The 18229-nt window shown below is 40.0% G+C and overlaps 1 protein-coding gene across 1 annotated transcript in view; it reads left to right on the top strand.

Annotated features, from left to right (window-relative positions):
- The window catches only part of LOC111547851, a 117605-nt gene that overhangs the window by 10715 nt on the left and 88661 nt on the right, over positions 1–18229 (top strand). The window lies entirely within an intron of this gene.

Raw genomic sequence — 18229 nt, forward strand, 5'->3', positions numbered from 1 at the left:
GGAGGAAGAGAAGGAAGAAGGAGGAAAAGAAGAAAGAGGAAGAGGAGAAGAGGAAGAAGAAAAAGGAGGAGGAAGAGGAAAAGAGAAAAAGAAAAGGAGGAGGAGGGAAGAGAAGGAAGAAGGAGGAGAAAAAGAAGTTGAAAAAGAAGAAAAAGGAAGAGGAAGAAAGGAGGAAGGAAGAGAAGGAAGAAAGGGAAAAGAAGAGAAAGAGGAAGAGAAGAGGAAGAGGAGGAGAAGAGGAAGAAGAAGGAGAAGAAAACGAGGGAAGAGAAGGAAGAAGAAAAAGAAGAAAAGAAAGAGGAGAAGAGGAACAAGAAGAAGAAGACAAAGAGGAAGAAAAAGAAGCTTTTATAGCTTTGAAAAACTTGGAAAGGTCTAGCTGTGGATTTGTGAAATTCAATATAGCTTGATGGTGAAATATCACACACCTTTGATAATGATGCTCAATTATTTTTATTCCTATAAAGATATTAATGATACATTGCTAAGTTAAAAAAGAGAGTTATAAGAGAATAAGTGCAATCATGCCTCATTTAAAAAAGTTTGTCTACAGATCATTTATTAGAATGTAAACGCTATGAGCAGGGGCACTGTCTTGTTTAGCACAGTATATCTGATGTCTAGAACAATTCCTGGCACAAAGTAGGCACTTAGTCAATATCTGTTGACTATATCTGGAAGGATAGACAGTAAGATACTAATAGTGGTTTTCTCTGAATAGTGGAGATTTTTATTGTTATTTTTATTTTTTGTACTTTTAGAAATTTCTTCTTTTTTATTTTCTTTGAGACAGTCTCACTCGGTCACCCAGGCTGGAGTGTGGTGGCACAATCTCGGCTCACTGCAACTTCCGCCTCCCAGGTTCAAGCAATTCTCCTGCCTCAGCCTCCCGATTAGCTGGGATTACAGACGTGCGCCACCATGCCTGGCTAATTTTTGTATTTTTAGTAGAGACAGGGTTTCACTATGTCGACCAGGCTGCTGGTATCGAACTCCTGACTTCAGGTGATCCACCCACCTTGGCCTCCCAAAATGCTGGGATTACAGGCGTGAGACACCACACCTGGCCGTATTTGGAAAATTTCATATGCAATGAACCAACATTATTAAAGTAATAAAATATAATTTTAAATGTTATGTGATAAAATTATCTTAAAAAGTGAAAGAACTGTCCTGGGTAATTTTGACAACAACAAAAATTAGTAAATCACAAAGGAAGAGTATCAGGAACTGGGGGCAGTGTTGGAGCCACTGCATCATAGCAGACACAATTTCAGGGCCACCTGCTGGTCACTCCAAGGTCAATACAAAAGGGCTTTGACAGTTTATAGCAAGCTTGTCCAACCCATGGCCCACAGCCCACATATGGCCCAGGACAACTTTGAATGCAGCCGAATATGAATTTGTAAACTTTCTTAAAACATTATGATTTATTTTATTTTTTAGCTCATCAGCTATTAGTATCTTTTATGTGTGGCCCAAGACAATTATTCTTCCACTGTGGCCCAGGGAAGCCAAAAGATTGGACACCCCTGGTTTATAACAATCAGAAAGATGGGCTGTTTTTTTGGGTTTTTTTAAGGTAAAATTTGAACACAATGAGATGCGTAGGTCTCAAGTGTACAAATCAACACGTGTGTGTGTGTGTTTTTTAATCAGGCAGTCCTCAGAGTCACAGGTGATTCTGAAAGACTCCCCAGTGTGTTTTGGTTAATATATACACCTGTGGAACTATCATTCCATCACGATATAGAACATTTCAGTCATCCTGGAAATTTCCCCTATGGGATAAACTTATTTCCAAGCTTAAGCTACATTTTTGGTGAAATGTCATTTGTTGGTAGTTTGTGGTTTTCTTACTGGTTGCTTTGGATATATTCCTTAACTCTATAATTTATTTTCTCTATCTGAACAACTTGTCACCTTAAGAGTATGCCTTTCTAGAAAACATGCTAATACTGTAATATACTTAGCAGGAAGGAGAGAAATGGAACTCAGGTTATTGGATTGGCTATCAAAGTGCTGAATTGAAACAATGACCAAGTAAATTGCATGAAATAATTTGTATTATAAACTGTTTTTCATTGTAATAAATGAAATGTCTGTGGTCTAAACAGACTGACAGTCAGAAGAGGTCTTGGTTTGCTCCAGACATGGATGTTTGGGAAAGGGTATTAGGGGAGCAAGTGACTAAGGACCTGATGGGGTGATTTCCAGAGGCAGCTTGCCAGAAACTTGGGAGCATGAGGCTCTTTGGTGGGTGCAGAAGCACAGGAGAGCAACACAGTGGATTTGTGCCTGCCCCCTGCGCATACCTTCTAGGCTTAGCATTCCTCTGGCCTCTGTCGGCTCTCGTCCACTGCATACATGCAGTTGAACACAGCAAACAGAAGCATCTTTTGGCTGTGGCACAATATTGTACTTACTGTAAAAAAGATAGCATTTCCTGAATTTCTTTTATGGGAAGTGTTAAAAAATGCAGATAGGATGTAGTCTGACGTTTTCCCCCCTTATTATGAAATAGCTGAAGTTCATTTCTCTTTTTCTCTCTTTCTCTCTCTCTGTCTCTCTCTCTTGTTCTCTTTCTCTTTCCTCTGTTTCTGAGGTGAAGATAAACCTCAACTTCTAGGAAGGGAAAAATTTAACTGAAATATGGGTTCAAAGGTCCATACCAAAACAATGTGATCAATACATAGGTTAAAATTGTCCTAAAGAGGACTATGGAATGGATTGCAACATGGTTCAGGTCAGATGATTTCTGGGATTACTAGCCTGGTAGTCCAAAAAGACATTGCATGCTGTGAGGGAAATAAAAACAATAATGCGAAAACAACATTAAGGATCTACTCCAAGTATAGCCCACAAAACAGTCCTGAGCTGCTTGCTGTTGCGCCACTGTGCATTTCATCCCTCCCCCTCTCTTCATCGATCCTGCAGCATGTGGGGTGTGAAATCACTTGAGAAACTGTTTCCGCTGGTTTGCTATGAGAATTTCATAGTTTGACCCCTGAAAATGAAGGGAATTAGAATTGATAGGAAGGATGATTTGGTGCCCAAAGTGGTGAATTGGTGCCAGAAGGTCACCTTAGTAAGAAATGCCTTTGCTTGGTGGCTGTGTAAGTTAGAAATAAGTGAGCTGAAAATTAAAGTAAAAAAGGTTAATTTCTATGAGAATATCAGTTGGACAGAAAGCAATTAGATAAGGTGTAATCTAAGAAGTAAAGCAGGAGAGAGAGTTTACTTAATAACTAAATATTTACTTTTATCTCTTTCCCTCACTTGTAAACCAAGATAGGCCTGTTTGTTTTCTATACAAGAGCTAATGCTCTATGATTAATTATATTCATTATTCTAATAATAGCAACAATGAAATTTAAATGAAAATCATTGTCATTATATCTATTTATTTCTTGGTTGCTAAAATTGAAAAAAATATTGAAAATCAAATGGACATTGTACATTACTTACTATTTTGCTTACTGTGGATGATTAAAAAAAAAAAACCTATTCTTTTTCACTTAATGCTTCAAGTAAATTACATTTTCTGCCTCTCACATTTGAATACAAGGCTGTTATCTTAGGGCTCCCAGCACTGTGGAAGAAACATTTCATGGAAGTAACTCTATTTCAGCTGTAATGTCTCTTTCTGCTCCTTTTTTATTGAAGAAGAAAAAGAAGAAAAAGAAAAGAAAAAGAAATAAAGCAATAATAATTATATTTCTAGCCCAGAAATATGATCCTTTGAATAAAATTCTGCCCTGACTTTCAGTTAAACAGAAGATGAGTGATACCCTATTTCTTTATAGTTTCTTCTAGTCTGAGTGAGATGAAAGAGGAATTTGCAATCAAATAAGAGTGGTATTGCAGACATTACAACTAATTTATATAGTTAAGAACTCAGAATTGTATCCAGATCTGACCAGGAACATGACACAAGATTTAATTTAAAAGGAAAAAGGGGGCAATTGCTTTTTTATTTTGGTAACTCAATTTACATTGTGCCGTGACTCAGTAATTATGCTGCAAGCCTCACTGTGAACACTGATGAATTGACTTTGTGTCCATCTGTTATGTTGACACTGGATTAAAATAGAACTAACTCCATCATTCAGGTTGGAGATAGTTCAGAAGTATTGCTTGCTCTCTTTTTCCTTCTACTGTCTCCTTTTTCTCATCTTCCAGATTATTGGTGCCTCACCAGAAGGGAACAGAGGAGAGACTTACTAACTTACATAAAACATTCATTAACTTACCATAGAGACTACATATGCAGAATATCCATCATATATAACCCACATACTGTAGTATGTAGCCAATATTTTGTTCATGTGAAAAGTAGAGAATTGCACCAATCATTTAAATAACTTAGGTAAAACACTGTTGAAGAAAAACTTTATTTAGACCCAAATTAGTCAATCAACTAATTCAAACAGAGCTAATCCTCAATCATGCTTTATTTTGTCAAGGAAATAATTAGATATTTCTTTAGGTTCTAAGCAGTACCGAAATCATAGGCAAAAAGGAGGTAGCAAATGAACATACGTTCCTCCTCTGCCTTCTCTTTGGAACACATTCCAGACATGGTTTTTGCCCCAGCTCTCCACCAAAACTGCTAAATCTGATGGTCAGTTCTCATCCCCCTTATTTGACCCATCATCAGCATTTGACACAGTTGATTACAGTTTCTTCAGACACTTTCTTCCCTTACTTCCAGGATGCCACCAGCTTTGGTTCTTTCCAGATCTCCTGGGCTATTCGTTAGTCTCCTCTGCTTGTTTTGTCTTCCTGACCTCTATGTAGTTGGTGGAGCACCCCTACAGCTCAGTCTGTCACTCCCTTCTCTTTTCTATCTAATTCACTTCCTGATGGGCTCATCCAGTCTCATGCCTCTCAATATATTATACATGCTAACAACTTTGAGTTATATCTTTGGCCTAGACCTAGCCTCAAATTTACAGACTTACATATTCCAGCTGCCTACAAACCTCTATTTGATGTCTAATAGGTATGTGAAACTCAACATGTTCAAAACCCAACTTATGATCTTTCCCCAAATCTGTTCCTTCATAGTCTTCTCTGTCTCAGGAAATGGCAGATCTATTATTTCAGTTGCTCATGCCAAAAGCCATAGAGCCATCCTCACCCTTCTCTTTCTCTCACTCCCCACATCCAATCTATCTACAAATTCTTTTGTTGTTGTTGTTGTTGTTGTTGTTTCTGAGACAGAGTCTTGCTCTGTTGTCCAGGCTGGAGTGCCGTGGCACAATCTCTGCTTACTGCAAACTTTGCCTCCCAGGTTCAAACGATTCTCCTGCATCAGCCTCCTGAGTAGCTGGGATTACAGGCACCACGCCCAGCTAATTTTTTATTTTGTATTTTTAGTAGAGATAGGGTTTTATCTTGTTGACCAGGCTGGTCTTGAACTCCTGACTGCAGGTGATCCACCTGCCTTGGCCTGCCAAAGTGCTGAGATTATAGGACTGAGCCACTACACCCAGCCTTATCTACAAATTATTTACCTGTGACATGTAACCAGAACCAGCTACTTCTCACCAGCCTGGTTCAAGCTGCAATCATTTTTCATCTAGATATTTATAATAAGGGCTATTATAAATATCTAGATAAAAAACAGGTCTCCCTGTTTTTACCATGCTGTACCTGCTATTGTCTGCAAAGCTCACAGAGTAATTTTAAAACTATTGATGACAAGCCAAATTCTGTAAAATATTTAAAGAGGTTTATTCTTAGCCAATATGAGTGACCCGGGCCTGGGGAACAGTATTAAGAGGTCCTGAGAAAGTATGCCCATGTGATTGGGTTACAATTTTTTGGAGTGCAGTGGCACAATCACAGCTTACTAAATCCTCTACCTTGTGGGCTCAAGTGATCTGCCCACCTCAGTTTCCTGAGTAGCTGGGACTACAGGCACACACCACCATGCCTGGCTAATTTTTGTATTTTTTGTAGAGACAGGGTCTCACCGTGTTGCCCAGCCTAGCCTCAAACTCCTGGGCTCAAGTGATCTGTCTGCCTTGGCCTCCCAAAGTTTTGGAATTACAGGTGTGAGCTGCTGTGCCTGGCAGCAGTTTGGTTTTATACATTTTAGGGAGACAGAAGATACCAGCAAAAACATAGATCAATACATGTAAGGGATACATTGGTTTGGCCCCAAAAGGCAGGACATGTCAGAGTATGAGGGAGTTACTTATAGGTCACAGGTGGATTCAGATTTTCAGATTGACAATTGGTTTAAAGAGTTAAGCTTTTCTAGACTTGAAGTCAGTACAAAGACACACTAGAGTCAAGATGCGGGGAGGGTTGTGAAATCCAAGGTTCTTGTTATTTAGATTAAATCTCTAGGTAACAGCCTTAGAATAGATGGTAAATGTCTCTTTTCAAAACTTAAAGGTGTCAGACTCTCATTTAGTCCCTTTTAGATCCAGGAAAAACTAGAAAGGGAAGGAGATTTTCTAGAGATGCCAATTTCCCCAAGAGAGGGCTTTCTAGGACCATTTCAAAATATGTCAAAGAAATATATTTTAGGGTACAATCACTTTATTTCCTTCAGGGTCTTCTATCTCATGTGATGCTATGTCAGAATCAGGTTGGAATTTGGTATCTTACTGCCACAAAGAGTTGTTTCTGTCAGTCTTGTGATCTCTATTTCAGTGTTAATGCTGGTCACTTGTGCCTAAACTCTAGAAGGGAGGGGTATAACCAGGCATGCCTGACGTCCCTTCCTCTTATGGCTGGGAATTCAGTTTTTTGGGTTTCTCTGGGATCCCCTTGGCACAGAGGGGGTCCATACAGTCAATTTGGGGCCTTAGCATTTTTTTGGTTTACAAACTTAGGTCAGTTTATGTCCCTCCTCTGCTCAGAATGCCCCAGCAGTTTACCATTTCCCAGTGTTCTGCAGGATCCTATGTGATCTACGCCCACCTCTTACTTGTCTGATCTCATCTCTCACTGTTCCCCTTGCTTTCTGTGCATTGGCCACTTGGGTTTCTTTGCTTTCTCAAATCTTGGGCATGTTCTTATCCCAGGATCTTTGCACAGGCTATTTCCTTTCTCCATAGTAATGTTTCCCCAGATCTTCACATGGCTCACTCCCTCACCTCCTTCGGGTCTTTCCAAATATTTGTCAGTAAGGTCTTCCCTGATCATCCTATTTAAAATTATAACTCCTCCCTCAACTGTTGGTACTCTATATCCTCTTCTCTCACTATATTTGTAGTGTTTATTACCAGCTGACATCCTATATATTTTATTCATTTATTTTTTGACTATCTTCCCTAGTAGAATGTAATTCCCTGGAGGGAAGGGATTTTTGTCTGCTTCCTTCATTGCTATAAATCTAGGCACCTACATAGTTCCTGACTTGTAGATAGAATCGAGTAAATGTTTGTTGAATGAAAGAATATCTACAAAAATACATACACACAAGTATCGTAGCACATAGTACCTATATACTTTACCTCTTGTTATTGTTGTGATCTCCTCAATGGATATAGCCTAATATACATACAAACAATAAATCATTTTAAACAAATCAGGGAAGCAGTTATTAGAAGGCATTTGATGGTCCTTTTATAAAGGTAAAAGTTCCATTTAAAAGTAAACAGTCATACTCTCATTTGTCTATGTTGTCAATGTGGATTTTCATCTTAATGACCTGCTTCTCTAGAGATGACTCTTTTGGAATGCTCTATTGAACAGGCAGGTATTATGAGGCTATTTCTAATTGATAGGGAGAAGAGTAAACAAAATACTTGAAAAGTTCTGTTTTTCAATGGCCTGGATGGAATTCTGCCAGGCCCCTCAGGACAGTTGCTGTGTCCTTGCTGAGCTGTTTCAGGCCTTACAAGAGTATTTGAAGGTTTCCAGGGGTTGGGGAGCCTTGGCTTGGTGGTATGGGAGATGATTTTGAGTGATTTACAGGACTAGCAATAAATTCCTTTCACTCAAATAATGAGAAAACTATTTCCTTTTCTATTCTCTGTCAGTCTAGTACCTGTAGCAGCCTCTGTTGGAACCTGGCCCTTACCTTTTCACCTTTATCAAGTGGGTGTATGCCTGCCAGAGTTCCATCTGCAGCCCTTATATTCTTTGCCCAAGGTCTTCTTTTGACTCTGAGACCTGCTTTCCTGCCCACAAGGCAGCCCAGGAATGCTGGGGAATTAATGTCCTAGGGATTGACCTTCAACAAGTGACTAACAGCAGTTGGTGTATAAATACCCCGTCTCTCTCATTCTTCGTGTAGGGGAATTCTGAGCTGTGTTCTACACTGGCTCCCTGAGTTTCCCCAGAGGGATGAAGCTCTAGTTGTCCAGAGTGAGAGCTCACTTCCCACCTCCCTCATTGTGTTTCCACATTTCCTTCACTTCTCAAGTAAACTAATTGCAACTGAATTCTAGTCACAGGTTTGCTTCTGGGAAAACTCAGACTACAATAACTGCAAATCTTTAACCATTTCTAGTGCCTGTTTACCAGAGAGCTAGCTCAGGCCTCAGGCTAGAAACCTCGAGTTGTTGAGAGAATCTTGCTAGAATTAGTACTAAGAGGATATTTTTTCCTTCATTATATTTATTTTTTAGTTACCTACTATTTATTGTGATATTAGATTTTCCATTTACTCTTGTGATATAACGGAATCCATATAAGAACTACTTTATTTAAACTAACTGGTTTAAATAAAATGCTTACAGTAAGACTGGTGGTAAAGAGATTTGGCAGAAATCATAGACACAAATGGCTGAGGCTTGGGGAAAAACCTGCTGTGAGTTCCTGAGCTAGCTCTGGAGGATCTTTGGAAGAACCAGAAAGTTGCACACTGTGCTTCATGTGGGGCCTGTACAAAATGGCAAGCAGTAATATGTAACGACTGTATTGTTTTATGCCATATTCCTTTTTTTTTTTTTTTTGAGACGGAGTCTGGCTCTGTCGCCCAGGCTGGAGTGCGGTGGCCGGATCTCAGCTCACTGCAAGCTCCGCCTCCCAGGTTTACGCCATTCTCCTGCCTCCGCCTCCCAAGTAGCTGGGACTACAGGCGCCCGCCTCGTCGCCCGGCTAGTTTTTTGTATTCTTTAGTAGAGACGGGGTTTCACCGTATTAGCCAGGGTGGTTTCGATCTCCTGACCTTGTGATCCGCCCGTCTCGGCCTGCCAAAGTGCTAGGATTACAGGCTTGAGCCACCGCGCCCGGCCTGCCATATTCCTTATAAAGCTAGTATCTTCTCTTAAGACTTTAAATGCTTAAGCAGGTTGAATAAACTTGCTTCATCTGTGTAATTTTAAAGGGTTTCCTTTTAGAATGTTATACTTTCATCTTCCTCCCTCACCCTTTTTCTGGGGACAAAAGAAAATAGCAAACACTGTCATCTGAACACCTAGAAGTAACACTTGCGGACATTGTGTCATATTTCCTCCCTGCCTTTTTCTAATAATATAAACAAAGCACTGAACCTGCTCTACTGTCAACCCCTTCCTTGATGACTGCTAAGAGCAAACTGGCCCTCACTTCTGTCGGACTCCTTGTTCCCTGCATAGCATTTGATGCCCCTGATCCGTCCTGAAGTTCTCTCCTATTTGCCATCACGCTGCTCTCTTCTTTTTCCTCCTCTGTCTGCTCCTTCTCCATCTCCCTCTAAAGGTCTCCTGTTTCTGCTTGCTTCTTAAACATAGGCCTTCCCCTGGTTCTCCCTCAGTGATCTCCCCCTCATGAAAAGTATTCCACATCTGCTTCTTTACATCACATTTCTCTCCTAAGTCCCAGACCTTGGACATCCTTTTCTGCCTGTCTGATGGCCACATCAAACTCATCATGCCCAAAACTATCCTCATAATTTCCCCCTGCAAACCTCTGGTTCTTCTGTACATCTAATTTCGTTCACATAAACCAAAACCAGGGTGTCATTTGTAATTCCTCTCGCTCCCTCACCTGCATGATGGGTGAGGAACCAAGCACCCCCAGCACTGCCTTAGTACATACAGACTCTCACTGTCTCTGAAAGAACTGCCTCATCACTTGGGGAGTCTCCCTGGCTTCAGTCACCCCATCTACTACCTTCTACCCAAAGTGATTTTTTTTTTTTTCTTTTTTTGAGACAGAGTCTTGCTCTGCCGCCCCAGTGGGAGTGCAATGGCATGATCTGGGCTCACTGCAACCTCCACCTACCGGGTTCAAGTGATTCTTGTGCCTCAGCCTCCTGAGTAGCTGCGATTATAGGCACGCAACACCACGCCTGGCTAATTTTTCCTATTTTTAGTAGAGACGGGGTTTCTCCATGTTGCCCAGGCTGGTCTTGAACTTCTGAGCTCAGGCAATCCACCCACCTCGGCCTCCCAAAGTGCTAGGATTATAGGCGTGAGCCACTGTGCCTGGCCCAAAGTGATTTTTTTAAAAAAAATACAAATCTGATCATTGCATATTCCTGCTTAAAATACTCTCTTATGAAAGATCCAGAAAGGTAAGCATTAAACTCTTACCTGTGGGGAATGGGGCAGGATCATTTGCTCTTTATTCCCTGTACTTCTTTACTATGTGATTTTTCTTTAACAATGAATATATGTTGTTTTTACAATTAAAATGAATAAAGATTATCAAAGAAAAACACACTCAATAGCAACTGCCTGCCTCAGTTGCTTACAAGAAATCACTTTGTGCTCTGCCTCTGATTCTCCCTCAGTCCTCTCCCACACAGCAGGCATACCACAGGGCCCAGGCTTTCACCATGGGCTCCAGGTGTTCAACTCCATGCAGTTTTCCAGACCTTTTCTCAGGCTTTCACTGCATCTGAAATACCGTTCCAGTCTTCACCACCTGTGCTGTGCTTAGACATCCTTCATGGTCTAGCTTGTGTCATCTCTTCTATGAAGGACTTCCCCACTCCAGGGAGACATGACTGCAGCTTCCTTTGGCGCTACCCTAGAGCTTTACCCTGTGAAGAAGTCTACTCTAGTACTAGATGATTTGTTTGCCTCCTCTTCCTTCCTGTGTCCATAGGTCTCCTGAGAGCATGGACTGCACCTCTCAGCAAGCATTGAGAAAACAATGAAACAAAGCAGAAACAAACACCTGTCATTTACACCCTATTCACTGCTTGCCCTGCGTATCACACATGTGATTTCTAGTCCTGGAAACAATCTGTAGAGTGTCTCCATTTCACATGAAAACTGACACTCAGAGCTAGGCTAAGGGTCATGCAGATGGTTTGTGGCAGAGCTGGGATTTGGAACCTGTGCCCTATGCTGCCTCTAATAAAGCTGCTGAAGGCAGGGGCTGTGTCTTATAATTATCTCCCTTGTAGCAACTAGCACAACTGGTTGCTCAATAGTGCTGCAATCAGTATGCGTTCCTGAATAATTTAGGAGGAGAGTAGTCCACCTCACCAAAAACCACTTACCCAGACTGTGAAAGAGCCTCAGTCATTTCTCCTCATACTCTCTGAAAGATGAGCCCAAGGGCAATTATAAGACCACAAAGGAGTTTGCAGCGGGTGGGCAGTGTGTATCTACCCTCGAATAATCTGCCCTGGAGTGGATTGTTGGTAGTCATTTTAAAGTTGTTTGTCAAGTTGGTTACTCAAGAGCATGTCCCCAGGGACAACTTTGTCACTGAACAAGGCACACACAAAAGCTCTGAGGTAGGGCTTCCACCTCAGGGAAACATAGAGCTGTTCTCACCCTCTGGGCAGAGGGAATCAGGCCAGCAGAAAAGTGTGAGTGGTGAGTGCTGTGGAAGAGCCTGGATGGAAAGCTATGGATTGCCTGGCATTCTGCTCCTGGGAGTGATGGGCATGTGTGCATGTGGGGGTGGGGCTGGGGCTGAAGCTCAGTGAACGAAGGACAGTGAGGCATTGGGCAGTTTGGGGCTGGCAAGGGTGGGGATAGTTTTGTGCCAACCTAGCTTGGTTCAGAGCTAGAGGTTCAGGGAGCCAGAGGTTCTCACAGTTCCTGTAAATGTTCAGCCTGGGTAGGGCTCCAGAAGTAGGAATGTGGCAGGGGAAATAGAGGCTCTAGTGCCCTTTTGCTGGGGAGCAGTGGTATGGGGTATAGTAATTTTTGTGAGCCCAAGAAAAGAATTTAAAAATCAGTATGCTTAAATAAGTTTTTAAGAATGTACATGGAAGCTACTCTGAGGCTACAGAAGGAGGTGGAGAGGGGGTCCTAGTTGCTTCCCAGAGGAGTAGACATTCTAGTGGTGGGATGCTAATATACAAACATAGAAAAACAACATGGTATGGCAGGTGCAACAATGGGCAGGCCCACTGTGGGGCAGCAGCCATGGGTGTGCTATTTCACCCAATCATCACAGCATCCCAGAGAAGTAGGCATGCATACCCTCTTGTTCTTACCCATGACAAAACTGAATTGTAGCTGCATATGAGCGTCAAGTGACAGCAAATTCAGGTCTTTCTTGACACCAAAATACATCCCATTGTAGCACATCATGCACTTAAAGGGTAAATGAAACTCCAGATGCAAAGTATATTATGCAAATGTGGAGTGAATCATATTATTATGTCTACACCTAGCACTGCAGTGCTTAGAGAAAATTGGAAACCAAATTTGGTCAGGTTGCTGTTGGGAAGTTGAAGGCTTCCTGCTGAACAAACATTACTTTTTACAATTCAGGATTTGGACCACACAGTACTTTGATCTAAAATTTTTAGTAGACAAAGAATGAGTATTTATTGTTTTTATGAGCATTGTTTTGTATAAAACAAATGGGGGGAATGGGAAGGAATAAATATTTGGGACAGCAAACATTTAAATGCCAGTAGTTAATTTACTTTGCTACCTTGATTTACAATGGTAACATTTGGGTGGAGAGTTGAAAAGAAGGAACCCTCTTTTGTTCTTGTTTTATTTAGAATTTCTAAAGTCTAAAGGAATGTTTTTACTGCAAGTACATAAAGTAATGCAAAAAAAAAAAAAAAAAAAAAAAAAGGAAAAACCCGAGGATTTAAATGCCATTATAGAAGCTTAACTCCTGGGTGTTAAATGAGCAATGGACATTCTAGCAGATTTCTTTTAAATATTTTTCTAACTTTCTTGTCTTCTTAAAGTAACTTCCAACTCCAAATTTGTTGTTAAAAAAAAAAAAAAAAAAAAAAAAGGTGGAGCAAAGGAGTGTCAAAAAGAGGGAAGCAGGAAAAAGAAGCTGAAGCTCCAAGTGAGTAGACCCAGGACATCCCAGAGTGAGAATGAAGTGACTGTGGGGTGGTTTGGGACAGTGGAGACAGTAGGTAGCCCACAGGTCAGAGGATTTTATTTGACTAACTCAGATAATTCATCTAATGCAGCATGAACCACTCAGTCCTTTGCCTGCATAGATCCAGTCTGGATGACTAAACAGCTACCAGCTTTGGAGTCTTAAGAACCTAAAATCCTAAAATCACATTTAGAGCTGATGTGATGTTTAACAAGGGTCATCTAGAGGGAAATCATCTGATAGGCTTAAGAGGTACAAACACTGGCTCTTAATGTTTCAAACATACCATTGACCTTGATCAGATGTTATTTTCAGGAAAGAAAATAGTCATGCCTGTGGCGCTTTAGCTCACTAAAAATTGTTTTGAAATTTTAAAATACTCCAAAGTTTCACAATCAGCATAAGTGTTCAAAGGGAAGAAAAAAACACACACAGATTATGTTTTTTAGGGCCTATTGTTTTATTTCAAATTTGATTTTACTTATGTTTTATTTGTTTTACACCATTATCCCAAGCAGAATGGTGTAGCTATGGCAATGCTTAGAGAATCTGTGTGTAATGCTCTGGGCAGCAGGCAGCCATCATACACTCCAGAGCAAGGAGGAAGATGACATCAAAGAACCTAAGACAGAGCACATTTACTTTTCTGATTCAAATTACTTTGTTTGGAAAAGAGTAAACACAATTACCTTAACAACTGAGCTGGGAGGCTTTGAGGGTTTAACACTGCATTGTTTTCCCAGGGAGAGGATGGGGACTACTTAGGATCAGGGAGAGAGACCTAAAGAACCAGGTGGTTTTATTTGTTTTCACTTTCTTCTCTTTCCAGAAACGAGTTTGGGTAATTATAGGGCATAGAGTTCCTTAAAAAATTAACTTTGTTTATTTTTGTGATTTAAAATGAAATTAATGTTCATTATTTAAAAAATTAGGACAAAAGAGAAAACGTGTGAAGTTCCATCACCAAAACTCAGATTTTATATCCATTTCTAAATATATATACACCACCCCCCGCCCCACGACTCCCACAAATGATAGCATATCATTCATTGTTTCATTATTTGACTTTTTAACTTAACATATTCTGGAAGCCTTTTACTCTCAGTCTCTCTAGAGCTGCTTCATTCTTTTTATTTATAACATAGTATTCTGTTATATGGACGTTTTCTGGTTTATTTTACGCGTCCTCTTTTGATGGATATTTAGGTAGTATCTAATCTTTTGCCAGCACCAACAATGTGGTAATTAATATTCTTTTGTTTGTGTGATTTTGCAATTGTGAGAATGTGCATGAAGTGCAAATGATTAGAATTGAAATTCCTAGGTCAGAAGGTATGAGCATTTGTGGCTTTGATTGAAATTGTGTTGCCATATTGCTTTCCATAAAGATCATACCAATTTATACATCCACTACCCATGTATGAGAGTGCCTGTTTCCTCACACTGATCAAATTTCTCTATCTTTGCCAGTCCATAAGGTGAAAATATTGCCTCAATGTATTTTAATGTGTACTTTTTATACAAGTAAGGATGAACATCTCTGCGTAAGTTTAAAGAGCTCTTTATATTTCCTTTTTCCTTTTTTTTTTTCTTTGAGATAGGGGTCATGCTCTGTTGCCCAGGCTGGACTGCAACCATCGTTCACTGCAACCTCAAACCCTGGGCCTCAAGTGCTCCTCCTGCCTTAGCCTCCTGAGTATGTATTTCCTGTTCTGCTCAACTGTATGTTCATATCCTTTGCTCACTTCTCTATTGGTTTGTTATTCTTTTCTTATTGATTTTTTATTGCTCTTTATGTATTGATAATGTTAGTCCTTTTTCCTGGGATATGAGTTACAAACATATTTACCAGTTTGCTGTTTGAATTTTTCTCTGTTTAGTAAAGTAAGATATAAACAGCAAACTGGCAAATATGTTCGTAATATTACTTTTTGTAGTAAAGTAAAATACAAAAAGTTTTCATTTTTATTCAGAAAGTTTTTATTTTTATGTAGTCAGATATCCATTTCTTCTCTTTTCTGACTTAAGATTTTTATGTTATACTTAAAGAGGTTTTTCCCAAAATAGATTTTTAAAAACATCTTTCTATGTTTTTACCTACTTTGTATATGAATGTATATTTAATACATCTGGAATTTATTTTAGGGGAACATATAATGTAAAAAAACAGCTTTAGGGCTGGGTGCGGTGGGTTATGCCTGTAATCTCTGCACTTTGGGAGGCTGAAATGGGTGGATAACTTGAGGTCAGGAGTTAGAGACCAGCCTGGCCAATATGTTGTAACCCTGTCTCTACTAAAAATACAAACATTAGCTAGATGTGGTGGTATGCACTTATAATCCCAGCTACTTGGGAGGCTAAGACAGGAGAATTGCTTGAACCCGGGAATTGGAGTTTGCAGTGAGCTGAGATCATGCCATTGCACTCCAGCCTGGGTGACAAAGTGAGACTCTGTCTCAAACAAATAAACAAACAAAATAGCTTAGTGATATTTTCCATATCACTGCCCGTTTGCCTCAAGACTATTTCTGGACATTCTGTTTTATTCCATTGATCAGTTTGCCTAGTTAGACACCATTACCACTTTGTTTTAAAAATTTTACTTTTACTATGTATTTTGAAATCAGACAGAGCTTGTTCCCTTTTATACTGTTCCTTCTCTGAATTTTCATGGCTGTTCTTGCATGTTTATGAATATTAAAATCAGCCTGATGAGTTCCCCTAAAAAATTCTTTCAGCCTTTCTGTTGGAAATATGTTATTAATAAATTTACAGATTGATTTAGGGAAAATTGACATGTAAGGATGTTGAGTCTTTTTCTAAGAATATGGTATTTTTGGCCATTTTTTTTTCAATTCTTCTTTTGTGTCTGGCAGTAGATTCTTCTCATTGCCATCCCCAGCAAAGGAAATCCCTGCTAATGAAGTGCTCACAAGAGGATGAGCTTCCTGGAGAGCCGTTTTGATAAAGCAAGATTTTGGTCTAACTCATATATGATTCTAATCTTTGAGAATTGTTTTTCTGCTCATTTAAATATACACAGGTAATGCTTTTACACCTGTGTACCATATCAGTAACACACAAAAGCATTTACAAAATTATCCTGCATGATTTTGCTGTATGGATTTAAGAAGCTAGCAAGATGATTTTCTGGCCTCTAGGACTATGTTCTTGCTCTCCCCCTCCCTCTCTCTTATATTTATATTTTACTTAATGTTTAAAACAAAATGTTTTTATATTGGAATAATTTTAGATTTACGGAAAAGTTCTAAAGACAGTACAGGCTGGGCACTGTGTCTCATGCCTGTAATCCCAACATTTTAGGAAGCCAAGGCAGGAGAATCGTTTGAGCTCAGGAGCTCAAGACCAGCCTGGACAATATAGTGAGACCTCGTCTCCACAAAAATTAAAAAATTAGCCGAGTATATTAGTGCATACTTGTAGTTCCATCTACTCAGGAAGCTGAGGCAGTAGGATTGTTTAAGCCAGGAAGATTGAGGCTGCAGTGAGCTATGATCATACCACTGCATGGGCAACAGAACGAGACCCTGTCTCAAAAATAAAAAATATAATACAATATTCCTGTGTTCCCTACCCAGTTTGCCCTACTGTTTATATTTTACGTAACTATAGTGTATCTGTCAAAACTGAGAAATTAATGTTGGTACATTACTATTAACTAAACTCTAAACTTTTTTCAGGTTTTGTTAATTTTTCCATTCATGTCAGTTTTCTGTTTCAGGATCCAACCAGGATACCACATTGCTTTTAATAGTATTCTAATTGATTAGTCCGAAGAGGGAGGCAGCGACCTAATACTCTGCAGTCTCTGGGGTTATCCATATAGGCCTTTATTCATAAGGCTGGAGGAAATCCTTTATGGCCACAGAATCAGATCATCTGATCACATGATGCAGCCTTTCTGTCATACATATGCCTTCCTGTGTTTGCACTGTTCCATTAGTTTAGCCTTAGAGTGTGTGTGTGTGTGTGTGTGTGTGTACGTATATGACAAATCAACACTTTTAATGCCTTGTAATGTGCCTCATTCAAATACTATGGATAAAGTTGGCATGCATATTTTGATGAAACCATTACTTGTTTTCATACTCTCCACATTTGCCTGATCTACAAAGATAAATAGTATGATTTGGTTCAGTGATTAAAAAAGAGCATGCAGTCTTAAAAATCTGGGTTCAAATCCTAGCTCATGTATTGACCAGCTATGTAATCGTGGGCAAATTCCTTCATGTCTCTGAGCTTCAGTTTTGTCTCCTGTAGAATGGAATGATAATAGAAACTTCCAGAGATGATTTATGCAGATTTCTTATACAATAGAATTTCTGAATAAAATGTAGTTTTTATACACTGGCATCACCCATTATTCCTCTTCTTGAATAAGGTTTATATCCAGCATATTACCCGGGCCCACCACTTGGGAATTATCAGTGTGATTTTTATGTTGCGAAAGAACAGATCTGGGAAGAAGTTTGGATAACATGGTCAAGTACAGAGACCACACACTACTTCAGCTTCTCCTTTTCCCATGTGTTGCTCTTTCCCTCAGTACTGAATGCTTTCCCTGGTGTGCTGGTGGGAAGGATGGAATTGGCTCAGATACATATGATTTATGCATAATCCTTATACAATAGAAATTCCTGATTAAACCCAGTGGGGTGGAGGAGTGTGGAGCAGGAAGAATCACTTCCCTTCTCTCAGGTGGCCCTGAGTGTGGTTGTAGCCCTTGAGTGTCTGCCCAGGTGGGCCTTGCCAAGAGGCCGGGTGGCCTGGGCTGGGCAGAGTTCACAGGCCTGATTCTGGGAGAATCTCCCGCTGTCTGTTCTGTGGCTGCAGCTGTGGGGGCTCTTAAAGAACTTTCACTAAGGGTAACTTTGGGTCCTTCTGTGTGCCACTTCCAGGTTCTGTTGCTAGAGGGAAATTTTCTAGTTTACCTGGAAACATGGAAAATGCCACAGAATAGGAGAGGAGGGCAAAGGTGAGCTCCTTGGTCTGTTCC

The sequence above is a fragment of the Piliocolobus tephrosceles genome, chromosome 3 (assembly GCF_002776525.5).
Source record: "Piliocolobus tephrosceles isolate RC106 chromosome 3, ASM277652v3, whole genome shotgun sequence".
Classification (NCBI taxonomy): Eukaryota; Metazoa; Chordata; class Mammalia; order Primates; family Cercopithecidae; genus Piliocolobus; species Piliocolobus tephrosceles.